Here is a 15,140-nt window from a genome sequence, read left to right on the forward strand (position 1 = left end):
CATATGCAATAATATGGACATAATTGGCAGAATGCTGCAAGTGTAAATTCTTTATAAGCCACCAACTACCTTAAGCAAGCTCTTGAAAACTGTCAGTTTCCTATAACAAATCTGAAGGAATTTCTTCCATTTTTAAAAATTGAAGTGCCTTATTGTAATTTGCACTCTTGATTTTGTGACCAACTTACCTAAAGCAAAAATGCAAAGTAAAACTACTTCATAAAACCCATTCGCTCACTGTTGGTCATGATAAAAGATGCCCATCAGGGTCTGCACGTGGGGGCAGTTCTCACGAAATAGTGAGCCTGCTGGGCCCCAGAACACTCAGACTCCCATTCAGCTGCCTGGGGAAGGAAGATGGCTGATCATTATCGAAGCAGCAGACGGGTACATATTCCCCACCCCCATGCTCAGTTCTCTGGGCACAAGACTTTGATTAAGATGAAATTATCTTGCATCAAGGATGGGGTCAAGAGTCGTAAGACTAGCCTGGGCGTCCCACCCTTCTCATTCCTTATCTTTGCTTTCTAAAACAAACAACAAAAAATTTCCCCCTGATTTCTAAATGTACTTTTAGGTGTCTTTACTGCTTCTCTGTGCCCCTTATCTAACGATGAAAACAGAAAGTTCTTGTAGACTGGATATCTTGAATAAATTTTGATTGCAAAGCAATGCACCCTAAGAAAATGTTTTACACATTCATAAGTTAGTGATAAGATGCCCTTCATTCTTTAAAAAAAAAATGCAGTTTGGAAGGGAAAAAGAGACAGAAATGTCTCTGAGAAAAATTAACTGGCTGCACTGTCTAGCTTGGTCACTGTTTTGGAATGCCAAGGTTCGGTTTGTGGATGAAAAGAGGCCACATACTAAACCTGACAAGCTCAGGGGATGCCTGCAGGGTAGACCTTACAAACTCAGAGACCGAAAGTAACCACATTGGGTGGTCTGAACATAAATATTCCTAACTAAAAGCGAGTCATAGTGGGTAGTCATGTCCTAGGCCTGTAGCTTCCTTGACAAAGGTCCATCTTTACCTTAAGTGAGCCTGTCTATTGTCTTTTTGCATCTAAGATAACATACCTTTGAAATGTCAGAGTATTTTCCTTTCCCAGACCCCTCAATGCACACGCACCACACTAGAACACTAGACAGAGAGCCCCTCATTATTATCTTGTTCCCCTCATACTATCTCTATGTGCTGTAAGTGTTAATTATTAACTATCCTATACCCATCAATGTAAAAATAAGTATGTGTCTCTCTGTTTTACTTTTTATCTAATCCCAGAGATTTCCCCACTTTGCCTTCTCCTACCCCTGTAATCTAACACCAATGAATTTCATATAATCCTCCTTATGACTCCTCCTTTGATTCTAATGTATAAAATAAGCTGCAAAATTGCCATTCTCCAGAGCATTTTCTCAATCTGTTGAGATTTTGCTTCCCAGCAATTGTCATCAATTGGCTCAATAAAACTCATAAAAAATTTCTACAGGTTTGGACATTTCTTACATGGCAGGTTGATAGAATTTTGTTTACCTCCACTTGACAAAGGATTGCATTGGATAAGGCACCTTCAGAATGAATTCAATGAATCCCCAGACTTCAAAATTTACAAACAACAGCTACTTTCCAGTCTTCTTAAAGGCTTTGCTCAAATAGACTGAAACAGAATAAAAAACTTCAATTTTTCTTAACTTACTTATTTGCAAATATCCCGTTTACTATTGACAAGGAGAAAATTCTGAGATATCCTAAATTAAATTACAGCAAGCCAGAGGGTGGAAGGAAGAGACAAGAGAGGTTAATCGGTTAACAACTGCAGGGCAAAACCAATAAAAGACTGCTTGCATTCCTGAATGTGCGTTGGAATTTTAAATTAATTTCCAAATTACCACTTCTGAGATTATCTAAAGCGAATAGCCGGAAGCCACTGTGCCTTGGAGCCTCTACTTCTTGCTTACACATGATCTTTCCAATCTGTTGCCCACAGCCAATCCACAGGAGCAAACACCTCCTCCGTAGGGACTCTGTGCCTCTCCCTGAACTAGCTCTACTTCACCTTCTACCACCCCCTTTATCTCTGGCCAATGTAAATTCTTTTAAAACAACTTACATCTTTCTTCCCCATACTGATTCAATAAAAAAAGCCTATCAACACCAGGGCAGTGGACATGTTTGTCTCTTCTATGTAGCCATGCTGCTGGTGGCTCAGACATCAAGCCCCAGGACCTGGTCTTTTCTTTGCTAGCAATGGCCTAATAAGCCCTTTCTTTAAAAAAAAAAAAAAAATGCTTTTGGCTGTGAAAGTTTTTTATTTAACACTACATAGCCAAAGATTCAGAATCTCAATATCTTCTGAATCCAAGACTGATTTATTTATCAGTCGATTGATTTGATGACATGTTAAGGATTCTGGCCATTATTTTAATCATCTTTGTTGAGAGATGCCAGGAGCAAATTTCCCTTTATTGAGAGATCCACAATGGAAGAGTAGATAAACACTGTGCCTGCTTCCTTCCATGAACACATTAAAATTACAACTAAATTATAGAAAAATCAACCTGGAGAACCAACTGAAGTCTAGATGAACAGAAGGTTTATAACTAAGGACATAAAAAAGAAGCCATGTGAAGACTGGTAGGAAGGACAGAGATGTGAAATGGCTGGCTCTAAACCTCCGTGTGGCAAATGAGAATCAGAAGGAATATCTCGGCTTTGTGGGTTCTCCCTGGAGGAATGAAGGATCCCAGCCCCACAACACGCTTCCCAGCCCAGAGTACTGGTGCTGGGAAGAGGAGCCCCCCACAATATCTGGCTGTGAAAATCAGTGGGGATTCCAACCATCTGGGTCGGATGGCAGGCTGTGGGAAAGCCAGATATCCTCTTAAAGCGTTTACCCAGACTTTTTCATTCACAGGCACTCACCCTGGGCTCTGGTGGAGGGACAGAGACTCAGTGGGCATCGGAGGCATGCAAGGGACAAACTAGGTTGTATGGCCTTAGGGCAAGGGCTGGAGGACAGTCGCCATTTTCCCTGTATGAGGTCCTCCTCCCATGCAGCCAGCAGGCAGACTATCTTTCCTGTGTTGAGCCCTTCCCGACATGGCCAAATCTGAATCTGAATTGGTCTGGTGAGCTCTGCTGGGAACTCCCCCACCCCAACTCTCCCAACACCACTGCTGGACACACTTTCTAGGCAAGCAGCCAGCTCAGCCTACATTGCATTCTTTCTTGGAAAACTACTGGAGTCCGTGGGCCCCAAGTGGTCAGCAACTGGCCTCGGTACACTCAGAGACTTTTGACGAATAGCTCCAGGCTCAGCACTGGCACCAAATCAGAATCTACATTAACCTGGTGACCACAACTGTTCCCACTTTAGTGACTCCCTGAGACCCTGCCTCACCCAACTTATGTACTGCATGAGACTTTATCAGTGGCTGAACCTTAAGGAAGCTGGCAAGTGGCAGCAGGCCTTGGGGAGTCCTGGCTTTTTGCAAAGTTACTTCAGCCCCAGTACTGGTGGTAGACATCCTTGGTTCGCAGCATGGCCTCTCCCACATGCCTCCAGGTTCAGCACATGAAGCAAACAACTGCAGATCACTTTGTAACTCCACCCAGGTAGCTTCTGGGCAGTCATAGGCAGTGGGTGACTTGGGCCTACACCAGAGTCCCTCCTAAGAGGCCCCATAACCAGCATACTTGGAGGCTGGCTTCAGAGCACAACAGAGCACCACCCAATAAGCTCCACAAGTGGCACACACCAAGGGTAGTCTCAATAGGCACCAGAGCCCACTGGGGCGAATCTCACTCAATGGGGTAAGCCCCCCTCATAGCAGCCCGTAAGCTGTGGACACGGCCAAACCCCACAGCCAATCAGCCTGAGGGTCAATCCCACCCACTGACATGCCAATAACAATCAAGGTTCAAGTATGACAGGATGGAACACACAATCCACACAAGGGACACTCCTGGATCACCCGGAGCAAGTGAACAGGGAGACTGTGCCACTGGGCCCCACAGGGCACCTACTACATAAGGCCACCTGGCCAAGACTGAGAGCATAGCAGATCTACCTGATACATAGAAACAAACACAGAGAGGCAGCCAAAATGAGCAAACAAAGAAATATGTCCCAAATGAAAGAACAGAATAAAACTCTGGAAAGAGAACTAAATGAAATTGAGGCAAACAACCTACTAGATACAGATTACAAAAAAATGGATATAAGGATGCTCAAGGAACATACTGAGAACTTCAATAGGCATAGCAAGCATAATAAAGGACATAAAAACCATAAAAAAGAACTAGTCAGAAGTGAAAAATACAATAACTGAAATGAAGAATGCACTAGAAGGAATCACCAGCAGAATAGATGAAGCAGAGGACTGAATCAGTGATTTGGAAGAAAAGGTAGCAGAAAACATCCAATTGGAACAGCAAAAAAAAAAAAAAAAAAAAAAAAAAAAAAAATCCAAAAAATAAATAAACAAATAAAAGTAAGGGTAGTTTAACAGACCTTTGAGACAACATCAAGAGTAACAACATTCTCATTAGAAGGGTACCAGAAGGAGAAGAGAGAAAGCAAAGAATTGAGAAGCTATTTGAAGAAATAATGACTGAAAACTTTCCTAACCTGGCAAAGGAAATAGACATACAAGTCCAGAAAGTGTAAAGAGTCCCAAACAAGACGAACCTAAACAGGCCCACACCAAGACACATAATTAAAATGGCAAAAGTTAAGACAGAGAATTCTAAAAGCAACAAGAGAAAGGCAACTAGTAATTTATAAGGGAGCTCCCATAAGATTGTCAGCTGATTTCTCAACAGAAACTTTGCAGGCCAGAAAGGATTGGCAGGAAATATTCACCGTGATGAAAAGAAAGGACCTACAACTACTACTCAGCAAGGCTATCATTTAAAATTTAAGGACAGATAAAGAGCTCCCTAGACAAGAAAAAGCTAAAGGAGTTCATCACCACCAAACCAGTATCACAAGGAATGTTAGAGGAACTTTAAGATGGAAAAAAAAAGATCAAAATTATGAATAATAAAATGGCAATAGCTACATACTCATATCTATCAACAATTGCTTTGAATGTTAATGAATTAAATGTTCCAATCAAAATACATAGGACGACTGAATGGATAAGGAAACAAAACCCTTACATATGCTGCATATAAGAGACTCTCTTCAGATTGAAAGATACACATAGACATAAAGTAAAGGGATGGAAAAAGATATATCATGAAAATGAAAATAAACAAAAAATCTGAGGTAGCAATACTTATACCAGACAAAATAGACTTTAAAACAAAGGCTATAAGAGGAGACAAATAAGGACCCAGTAATCCCACTTCTGGATATTTATCTGAAGAAACCCAAAACACTACTTTGAGGGGACATGTGCGTCCATGTTTATTGCAGCATTGTTTACAATGGCCAAGATGTGGAGGCAGCCTGGGTATCTGTGTATAGAAGAATGGATAAAGAATAGGTGGTACATATACGTAATGAAATATTGTTTGGATGTGGAAAGAAATGGGTTCTTGCTATCTGTGGCAGCATGGATGGACCTGGAGGGTATTGTGCTAGTGAAGTGTCAGAGAATGACAGAGGCAATGTGATTTTGCTTCTATGTGGAATCTAAAGAACAAAATAAATAAACAAAACAGAAGCAAACTCACATGTATAGAGAATATTTTGATGGTTGCCAAATGGGAGGGGGGTTGGGGGTGTGGGTGAAAAAAGGAGAAGGGATTAAAGAGTACAAATTGGCAGTTACAAAATAGTCATGGGGATGTAAAGCATAGGGAATACCATCAATGATATGGTAATAATTATGTATACGTAGTGCCAGGTGGGTACTAGGCTAGTCAGGGGCATCACTTCTTAAATTTTATAAATGTCTGATTATTATGCTGTACACCTGAAATTTATATAAAATAATATTGAATGTCAACTCTAATTGAAAAAATTAAATCAATCAATCAATCAATACATAAGAAAAAATTAAGCACATAATTGATTTTAAAAGTTCCCTATATTGATCAGGAGTGTGTGCATTAATATATTTTAAACTATCACCTGAGAGCTTCAAAACTTTGAAAAGTTAAGATCATGCCTTAACTCATACATAAAAAACAAAACAGTGTTTAAGAATTCATGCAACAGAGTTAGTGTATTGTTCAAAATTGGGTACCCTCACCTCCCTAGCACAATGATCTCAGACAAATCAATAAGCCTCTCAATCCTTCATTTCCTTCTCTAAAAATAGGACTGCCTCATGTGGCTGTTGGGAGGATTAGGTGAGTTACCTAATTGCTTAACACAGTGCCTGAAACACTGTAAGTGGAGAATAAATATTCACTATGTTATTGTTACTCACTACTTCAGCATTGCAACAAATTTGCAATCAGTTTCCAGAGCTTTGTCATCTTTTTGTCCTGTTAACAGATTTGGGAAGCTGACCATCTACTGTAGTTCTTCTTTCCAAATAAGAAATATAAAGAAGTGGCTATCAAGAAGGCACGTGCATGATTCAAGTAGAATGATTACTTGTAAATGTGATAGTCGGGAATGGAATACTGAGCTCTTGACTTCTAGCCCAGGTTTCTCTCTCCTGCTCCCCAAGAGAAGACAAATAGCTCAGCTTATTGTTTGGGAGATTTCATCCTATATACGAGGTCTGCCAATTAAGTTCCGAACTTGTTGCAACGATGTTGCTAACCTTTTTTGATATCAGAGGGATTATTCATTATGAATGTGTACCAACTGGACAAACAGTTAATCAAGTTTACTATTTAGAAGTGTTGAAAAGGCTGCGTGAAAAAGTTAGACGACCTGAACTTTTCGCCAACAATCCATCGCTCTTGCATCACAACAATGCACCAGCTCACACGACGCTGTCTGTGAGGAAGTTTTTAGCCAGTCAACAAATAACTGTATTGGAACACCCTCCCTACTCACCTCATCTGGCTCCCAACGATTTCTTTTTTACCTAGAGATAAAGGAAAGATTGTAAGGAAGACATTTTGATGGCATTCAAGAAATCAATGGTAATATGATGACAGCTCTGATGGCCATTCCAGAAAAAGAGTTCCAAAATTGATATGAAGGGTAGACTAGGCGCTGGCGTCAGTGCATAGCTTCCCAAGGGGAGTACTTTGAAGGTGACAGTAGTGATATTCAGCAATGAGGTATGGAGCACTTTTTCTAGGATGAGTTTGTGAGCTTAATTGCCAGAAGTATTTCAAAGAAATTTAATTTAGGGCAATTCAATGAAATCTTTGGGAGGATTAATAACTCCACAAAAATAAACTTAGATCATCAGGCAATTCAATCATGAATAACTTCTTCTTCCTCAAAAAGATGAAATTAGTTACTAATTCCATATCCCTTAATTTTTTTCAGCTGTTTCTTAGTTCTAAGAATGCTTCCTATAGCTAACTATAGTCCAAATACTACATTTGAGAATTTATTGCTGTCACACTTACGGTATGGTTTTGAACACACTTTTTCTTCATAAGAAATCACTAACAAAAATAGGCTCTTAGAATTTTGTTTCTTTCCAAGAGAGCTACAACAGCTTAGGAAATAATGTCTTCATATATACGAGCCACATCAAACTATGTTGTATGTAGTTCATTATTTATTTATGGAATGAGAATTGCTTGTTCTGGAATCAACAAAATGTCTTATATAGGTAGAATGAGTTTGATAATTATAAAATTAGTTATTCAATTTTAGCAGAATCTTGGTCCATACTCATTAGAATAGTATTCATGAGCAAATTAACTCTTTCTAGTATTTCAGGTTGTGCAGTTCTAAACAATGGTTTGAGTATTTGAGTACAGTCAATTCTCATTATTATTTATTTATATTATTTAACACTGAATTAGTGAATACAGAGAATTGCTCCTAGGGGAAATACAGGGTAGGTTTCTACAATGTTTCTGTCAACCAATGAATACATAACCCTGTTTAAGTGTGTTTCTATTAAAGACATCTTATTTAGTATATATTATTGATTCATTAACATTGAACTCAGGGCTAACACCACTGTAACTCATGCCTGAACAAACACATATAGTTACTCCATAAGGCACATCACAGCCTTCTTGTGCTTAGAAACACTGGGCAGCACTTCAGCACTATGCTTGGGGGCCATTTTAAACAGTGAAATCACCGACAAAAAGTACAAAAACGCAAAAGAAAATGTAGCACTCTATTTATCATGAAAAGGACACTTGTTTATAGTATGAGAGCTAAAACAAGAAGGCAGAGCCTTGCCTTGCAGTACCTCAACTGGGAACAAGCACATTGGGCAAGTCAAGTTTTTCACTGCTCTGAGCAAGTCCACAAATGACCATGAAAGTGCTACAAGTATTGCTTTTGGAATTACAAATATATTTAGTGAGTAGGCTAATTCACAAATACAGAATCTAAGAATAATAAAAGTCAACTGTATTTCAACTTAAATCTGGGATCAATAAGAAAATGTGTTTGGGGGATAAGAAGATGTTCTTGAAATTTTGTGGCCATCCAATGATTTGTTTTGCCAGTACGCATATTGAGGAAGTTTTGCATATTGAATACTATACCAAGCAACACGGAAGCCAGAGTAAAAACAGATTTAGTCTTTTATTATCTTAATTGACTGGGAAGCAAGACACACAAGTATGAAATGACTTCAGAACACATACAAAGTTACATTCAGTAAATAGAATACAGCATAGTTAAAACAGTGTACCTAGGTGATGATGAACATATAGAGCTTGAGGCAATCAGAAAACGTGAATATTAAGTAGGAAAGACCACGGAAAAGTGTGGGTTTAAACTGAGTGTTTTATCTTTGTTTTGTTTTGCTTTAAATCAGCTATGATATGGAAAATGAATGTGATTGCAAGAGAGGAAGGAATTGCAATTAATGTGACACTATACACTGTATGTTTTTAAAAAACAAAGGCAGGGCCCAACTAGTAGATTATCTAGACTAAGGTATGTGGTTTTAGAAGTACCCAGGAGGTAGGTGAGGCAGAGAAGCCAGGCAGGATTGAGGAGGAATGAACATGAGTCAGTATAGGCTGGTGGAAAAAAAGAAACCTCCAGTATTTTTGTTTGTTTGTTTTTGTTTTTCCCTTATCAAAACTAGGTAGGGTGACCAGATGTCCTGATTTGCCCGGGCCAGTCCTAGGTTATTCCTGTTGTGGATTAGTTAACACTATTAATTATTTTTAGTGTCTCCTTTCATCTTCAAAAGTGCCCTGGGTTTGGACAATAAATTATATAGTCACTCTAAGAGACCCAAAATGAACTGAAGGCCACACCATGTTTGTTTAACACAAACATAGTGTTTATAAAGGCTAAAACATTAGTATACGTCAATGTAAATAATAAAATTAAAAAATGAGAAAGAACTGAACTGCTGTAAGTTGTAACTTTACTCAGGGCAAGCTCTTCTCCTGTTCTGTTATTGCCTCATGTATTTTGGTAACTTTTTGAAGTTTATATTATTAAAAAGAAGTTGATTAAGCGCTAGAGACTTGGTTGTTTAGTTGTTGATGAAGCTGGATATTTGCATGAGCGTTCCTTGGCTCAGTCTTCTCAGACTAAATCACTTTTAAACTCATCCTCAGGAGCTAAGTAAGAACACAGCACCATAGTGCTACATTATGTTTAAATGTTCTGGCCTAGTCATTTAGTAGTGCAGAGCAGGGAAGGGTCTGCTCTAATACAGCCCATCATCTAAGACCCACTGACATCTTTGAACATTTATTGGTTAAAAAGACTATAACAGCATAAATAATAAGCCACGGGCAGATAAAAGTTGCCAATATCTTTTGACTAACGGAAAATACAAGGTGAGACAAAAGTTTCATATTCAAAGAATGTTGAAGGGTTAAGGAGGAAGGTACCTTAGTTTTCCTACACTTACATGTTTTTCCCCAACTTTTAAAAATATAAAGCCAAATATTTTATTCCCTGAATATTCTGAGGTTATGCTTTCCAAATGGTTGTTTGGGGGCAAAGTGGTGCCAGGATTCCTGGGAGAAATAGGAAGAACATTAGAAAAAATACACCAGAACTCAGTTCAAATGTGTTTCAACACTAAAAACATCCTTCTCTTTAGTACTAGGGGTTCCAATTTCATAAAGGTTATTTTTTTTAAATTAAAGTTTATTGGAGTGACAATTGTTAGTAAAGTTACATAGATTTCAGGTGTACAATTCTGTAATACATCATTTACATCTCACATTGTGTGTTCACCACCCAGAGTCAGTTCTCCTTCCATCACCATATATTTGATCCTCCTTACCTTCATCTCCCACCCCCCACCCCCCTTACCCTCTGGTAACCACTAAACTGTTGTCTGTGTCTGAGATTTTGTTTCTCATTTGTTTGTCTTGTTCTTTTGTTCTTTTTGGTTTATATACCATATATCAGTGAAATCATATGGTTCTCTGCTTTTTCTGTCTGACTTATTTCGCTCAGCATTATAATCTCAAGATCCATCCATGTTGTCGCAAATGGCATAAAGGTTTTTTAAAAGTAAATATTTGTAGATGATGGTTTTCTAATGTAAATTTTATCAAAGTATAGCTTTCTTACCCAAAGCGTACAAGTTATAAGAGATTTATGAATGAATTTTCAAAGTGAACACATAACCAGCACCCAGATCACGAAGCAAATCATGACCAACACGCCAGGGCCCCTCATGCCCTCTTCCGATCGTTAATCCTTCCCAATGTCACATTGATTCTGACCTCCAACACCATCGATTAGTTTTGAATAAAGGTTTGTTGAAGAAAAACTATCTTATAAATCTTATTCATACTTTAGCCCTATACCTGGCACAGTGCCTGGCATATATTACTTGTTTAATAACATTGGTTGAATGTGTGAAGGAAAGTGGGTAGGTGTCTGACTTTTATAAGACAGTTGACCAAATTAACATACCTAATAGATAGGTGGAAAAGAGGCATTAAATTTGGGTGAGAACTGAGATCTGGGGATGCTAACTTGGAAACAAGTTGAAAACAAACTTTGAACAGAAGAGTACATTTCAGCTTAATCTTTTAACGTATGTAAACAACTTGAATAAATCTAAACCTCTGTAAAGTTTTCCTTGGGCCTTTACCAACTCTGCTCACATCACATTCACTGTAAGTGGTGAGGCCTATTTCCAGAGGCTTGTTTCTCTTTTTCCTTGTAAATGGACCCATATGAGAGAGGCCCTCCCACCTGACCAATGCAGCCAAGAAATGACTATTTTCAGCCCTTCTCCACCCCACTCTGAGGCCCAGTCAGAGAACAAAATAAGAGTCACCCTCTCCCTAGGCCAAAGCATGTGATCTCCAGCCAGAGTGCTTCCCACCCTCATGGATGAGGTAATGAGAGGCCAAATAAGGTTTCAAAGGTATGTTGCTTTCGAATTAGTTTTTCGTAACTGTACTTTTAAAAAGTTGGAATTAAGAACCAAGCATTGCCAAATCAATGCTTAGCCAGAAAGAACTGTCACCTATAGAGAGAACCAATAAAAGGAAAATCCATTTTAAACTTTGAACTGCTATGCCTTAATGATTCCCAGGGAAATGCAAATAAATTATGTCTTCTGGAGGTTAAATTCATTATGAATAATCTCATTAGGTGGGAATTTAAATACTTCTTGAAGATATTTCAAATTTGAAAGGCAGCAAGTCTGGACAATGAAAACAATTTTTCTTAGAGGATAGTTTCCTCCAGTTTGTCTCTTTGCCCAGGGATATGTTGTACTTTATCTGAGATGAGCCTCAAAGGCACAGCGCAGAGCTAAAGCTCAGGCTGGAGAAGCACACAAATCCATTTCATCTATGTTAAAACTATTCTTCAAAAATAAGAACGTTAAATACAAAAACAAATCCAATTTACCCGAGGAGGGCTGAAGAGGGAAAGGGTTTTTTCCTCTTTTTACCTTTTCCCAGTTATGTTTGACCTTAAGCAAATATAATCTTTGCATAAAGATTGTTCCCTCTGTGTGGAATTTTCATGCCCAGAGAACTTCAACTCCACCCGCCAGGCCATGGCAGTCCTCATCCTTCTCTGAAGCTTTCCCTCATGCATCCAGGCCCTCTCACATGTTTGCAACATACAACTGATGAAGAATTGATAGAGGAACTTAGTGAATTAACAATAACAAATCAACAAGAAAAAGACAATCCAATAGAAAAATGGACAAAAGACTGGAATCTGTACTCCACAAGAGAAGAAACTCAAACAGCCAATAAAAAATATAATTAATTAATTATAATAATATCTAAGACTAATAGATACCACTACATACTACCAGGTAGACAAAAATTTAGAAATCTGACAACACCGAGTGTTAGTGCGAATACAGAGAGAAATTCTCATACATGGCTGGATGGAGTTCAAAATGGCACAACTGCTTTGGGAAACAGTTCTGCATTACTTTTTATATTTGAACAGTCTCATACCCTAAAACCGATAATCACACCCCTAGATGTATAACCTAGAGAAGATCTTGCACAGGTGCACTAGGAGACTTCTATTGCAATGTTCCAGCAGCGTTGTTTTTAACAGTCAACTGTTCATTCAAGTAAATTGGATAAATTGTGGCACATCCATATAATAGAATTCTATGGATAACTACTGATAAGGCACATCAACGTGGATGAATCTCACAAGCACATTAAGCACAAGAAGCAAGTTAGAGAAGACTCTATTCCATTAAAATATGATTTTTAAATTTATGTAAAGTTCAAAAATGCCAAAACTATGTTGTTTATAGATGCATATTAGGTGGTAAAATTATAAAGACAAGCATGAGAGAAACGAGCCAAGGTGGTGGTACCTCCAGGGAGGAAGGCGGGGTGAGAGGTCAGAAGGGCACATGGGTGTCTTTAGAGCAGTGTTCTTGACCTTGTCGTTATTTAGTTATTAAATGGATGTTTGCTTAATATTTTTATATATATTAAAATAAATAAAAAATATATTTCACAATAAGATGTAGCATCCCGCACGACGAGGGTTGTGGGGAGCGATGAGGGCGGCGCAGGGTTAAGAAAAGACAGTGGCCATGAATAGAGTTAAGCGGGGCCAAGGGTCGTGCAGCCTCAAGGACTAGACATGCCTAATCCAGCCTACCCATTAGCTTTTATTAGTTTAGGTGAGGATAAAGCTTGTCAATCTCAAGATCTGTGAATCCCACACATCATAATAGGAAACTGATTGAAGCCAATCACTCCCGTCTACAGGCAGCAGAACCGTAAGTCTCAGGATGTACTACTTCCCCAAGGGACAAAACCTATGTGCATATGAATAGATGGAGAGCACACCATTGAATCTCTTCCCCTACAGGTTTTGGGAAGGAATGCAGCCACGCTTTCCTTGGCCTGGGGAAGGTGGGGGGCTGTGCCCACCTCTATAAACCCTGTGGGTTCTCCTGTTGGTCCCCACTTGACTGCACTGGCTTGAGTTGTCCCCCCCACCCCCCACCACCCGGGAAATCTTACTCGTTGTTGGCTGACCAGCCATCTTTCTGGGACCAAACAGGGAGACATAAGGTGCAAACACAAAGGTGAAGCAAAGTCCCTGAAAGTATCCGTCTCACAGACTCTCCTGTCTTTGGGGGCAGGTACAAAGAGACAGATGGGTAGGCTGCTGCGTGGCCACAATAAGAAAAAATCCTTTAAAAAGCACATTCTTGGCAAAATGTAGATCTACACTCTCTATCTCCTGATAAAAAGCTTTGGGTGATGTTTTGAAACACAGAAATAAATATTTTACGGAAATGATGGTCCATTTGTCTGTGTCTGGAAAGCTCTATATACCTGACTCCAACCTTTACTCATATTGAGGCTCAAATCAGTTTTCACTCTTATTCAGAGTCAAAAAAACACTGTCCTCTGGGGAAGTCTTGACTCTGAGAGCAGGGCATAGTCTTCATGACCTCCAAATTCCTGATCAGAATATCATTACGTCACCATATTCCCTCTCTTATTTTTTTGGGATTTTTCTCTTCTTTTTTCCCTTCTATTATTTATTTATAGTATTACTCAGAAAAGTAGATTTTCTATTCCTTTTCGTTCGTTCTTTTTTTTTTTTTTTTTTTTTTAGGACTATTAGATTTTTAAATTTCTTCTTTTTTTTAGAATTATATTTTTAAGTGTATTTTTCTAATTAAGGTATAATAGACAACATTATATTAGTTTTAGTTGTACAATTTGACTTAGTATTTGTATATATTGTGAAATAATCACAATAAATCTAGTTAACATCCATCACCATAGTAACAAACATTTTTTTTTTTGTAATGAGAAGTTTTAAAATGTTAGCAACTTTTAAATATGCAGTACCGTATTATTAACTATAGTCACCATGCTGTACATTACATAATTGTGACTGATTTATTTTATAACTTGAAGTTTGTACTTTTTTACCCCCTTCACCCATTTCATTCACCTCTCACTCCCCACCTCTGGCAACCACCAATCTGTTCTCTGTATCTATGAGCTTGGTTTGTTGTTGTTTGTTTTTAGATTCCACATGTGAGATCATACAGTATTTCTTTCTGTTTGATTTATTTCACTTAGCATAATGCCCTCAAGGTCCATTTACGTTGTTGCAAATGGCAAGATTTCATTTTTTTTTTTAATGGCTCACTAGTATTCTATGGTATATGTGTGTATTATAAATAATGCTGCAATGAACATGGGGGTGTACATATCTTTTTAACAAGTGTGAGGTGATACCTCACTGTGGTTTTGATTTGCATTTCCCTGATGATTAGTGATGTTGAGCATCTTTTCATGTAGCTGTTGGCCATCTGTAGCTCTTCTTTGGAAAAATGTCTATTCAGATTTTTTCCCTTTTTTCTTTTCCTACCTTCTTTCCTTCCTTTCTTGGCCCCCCACCCCACTGAGTTGGATGACTTAGTTATATATTTTAGATATTAACCCCTTATCAGATATATGATTTGCAAATATTTTCTCCCATTTGGTATGTTGTCTTTTCATATTGTTGATGATCTCCTTTGCTGTGCAGCTTTTTAGTTTGATGTAGTCCCACTTGTTTATTTTGGCTTTTGTTGCCTTTGCTTTTGGAGTCAGATCCAAAAAATCATCCCCAAGACTGATATCA

The sequence above is a fragment of the Rhinolophus ferrumequinum genome, chromosome 19, assembly GCF_004115265.2.
Source record: "Rhinolophus ferrumequinum isolate MPI-CBG mRhiFer1 chromosome 19, mRhiFer1_v1.p, whole genome shotgun sequence".
Classification (NCBI taxonomy): Eukaryota; Metazoa; Chordata; class Mammalia; order Chiroptera; family Rhinolophidae; genus Rhinolophus; species Rhinolophus ferrumequinum.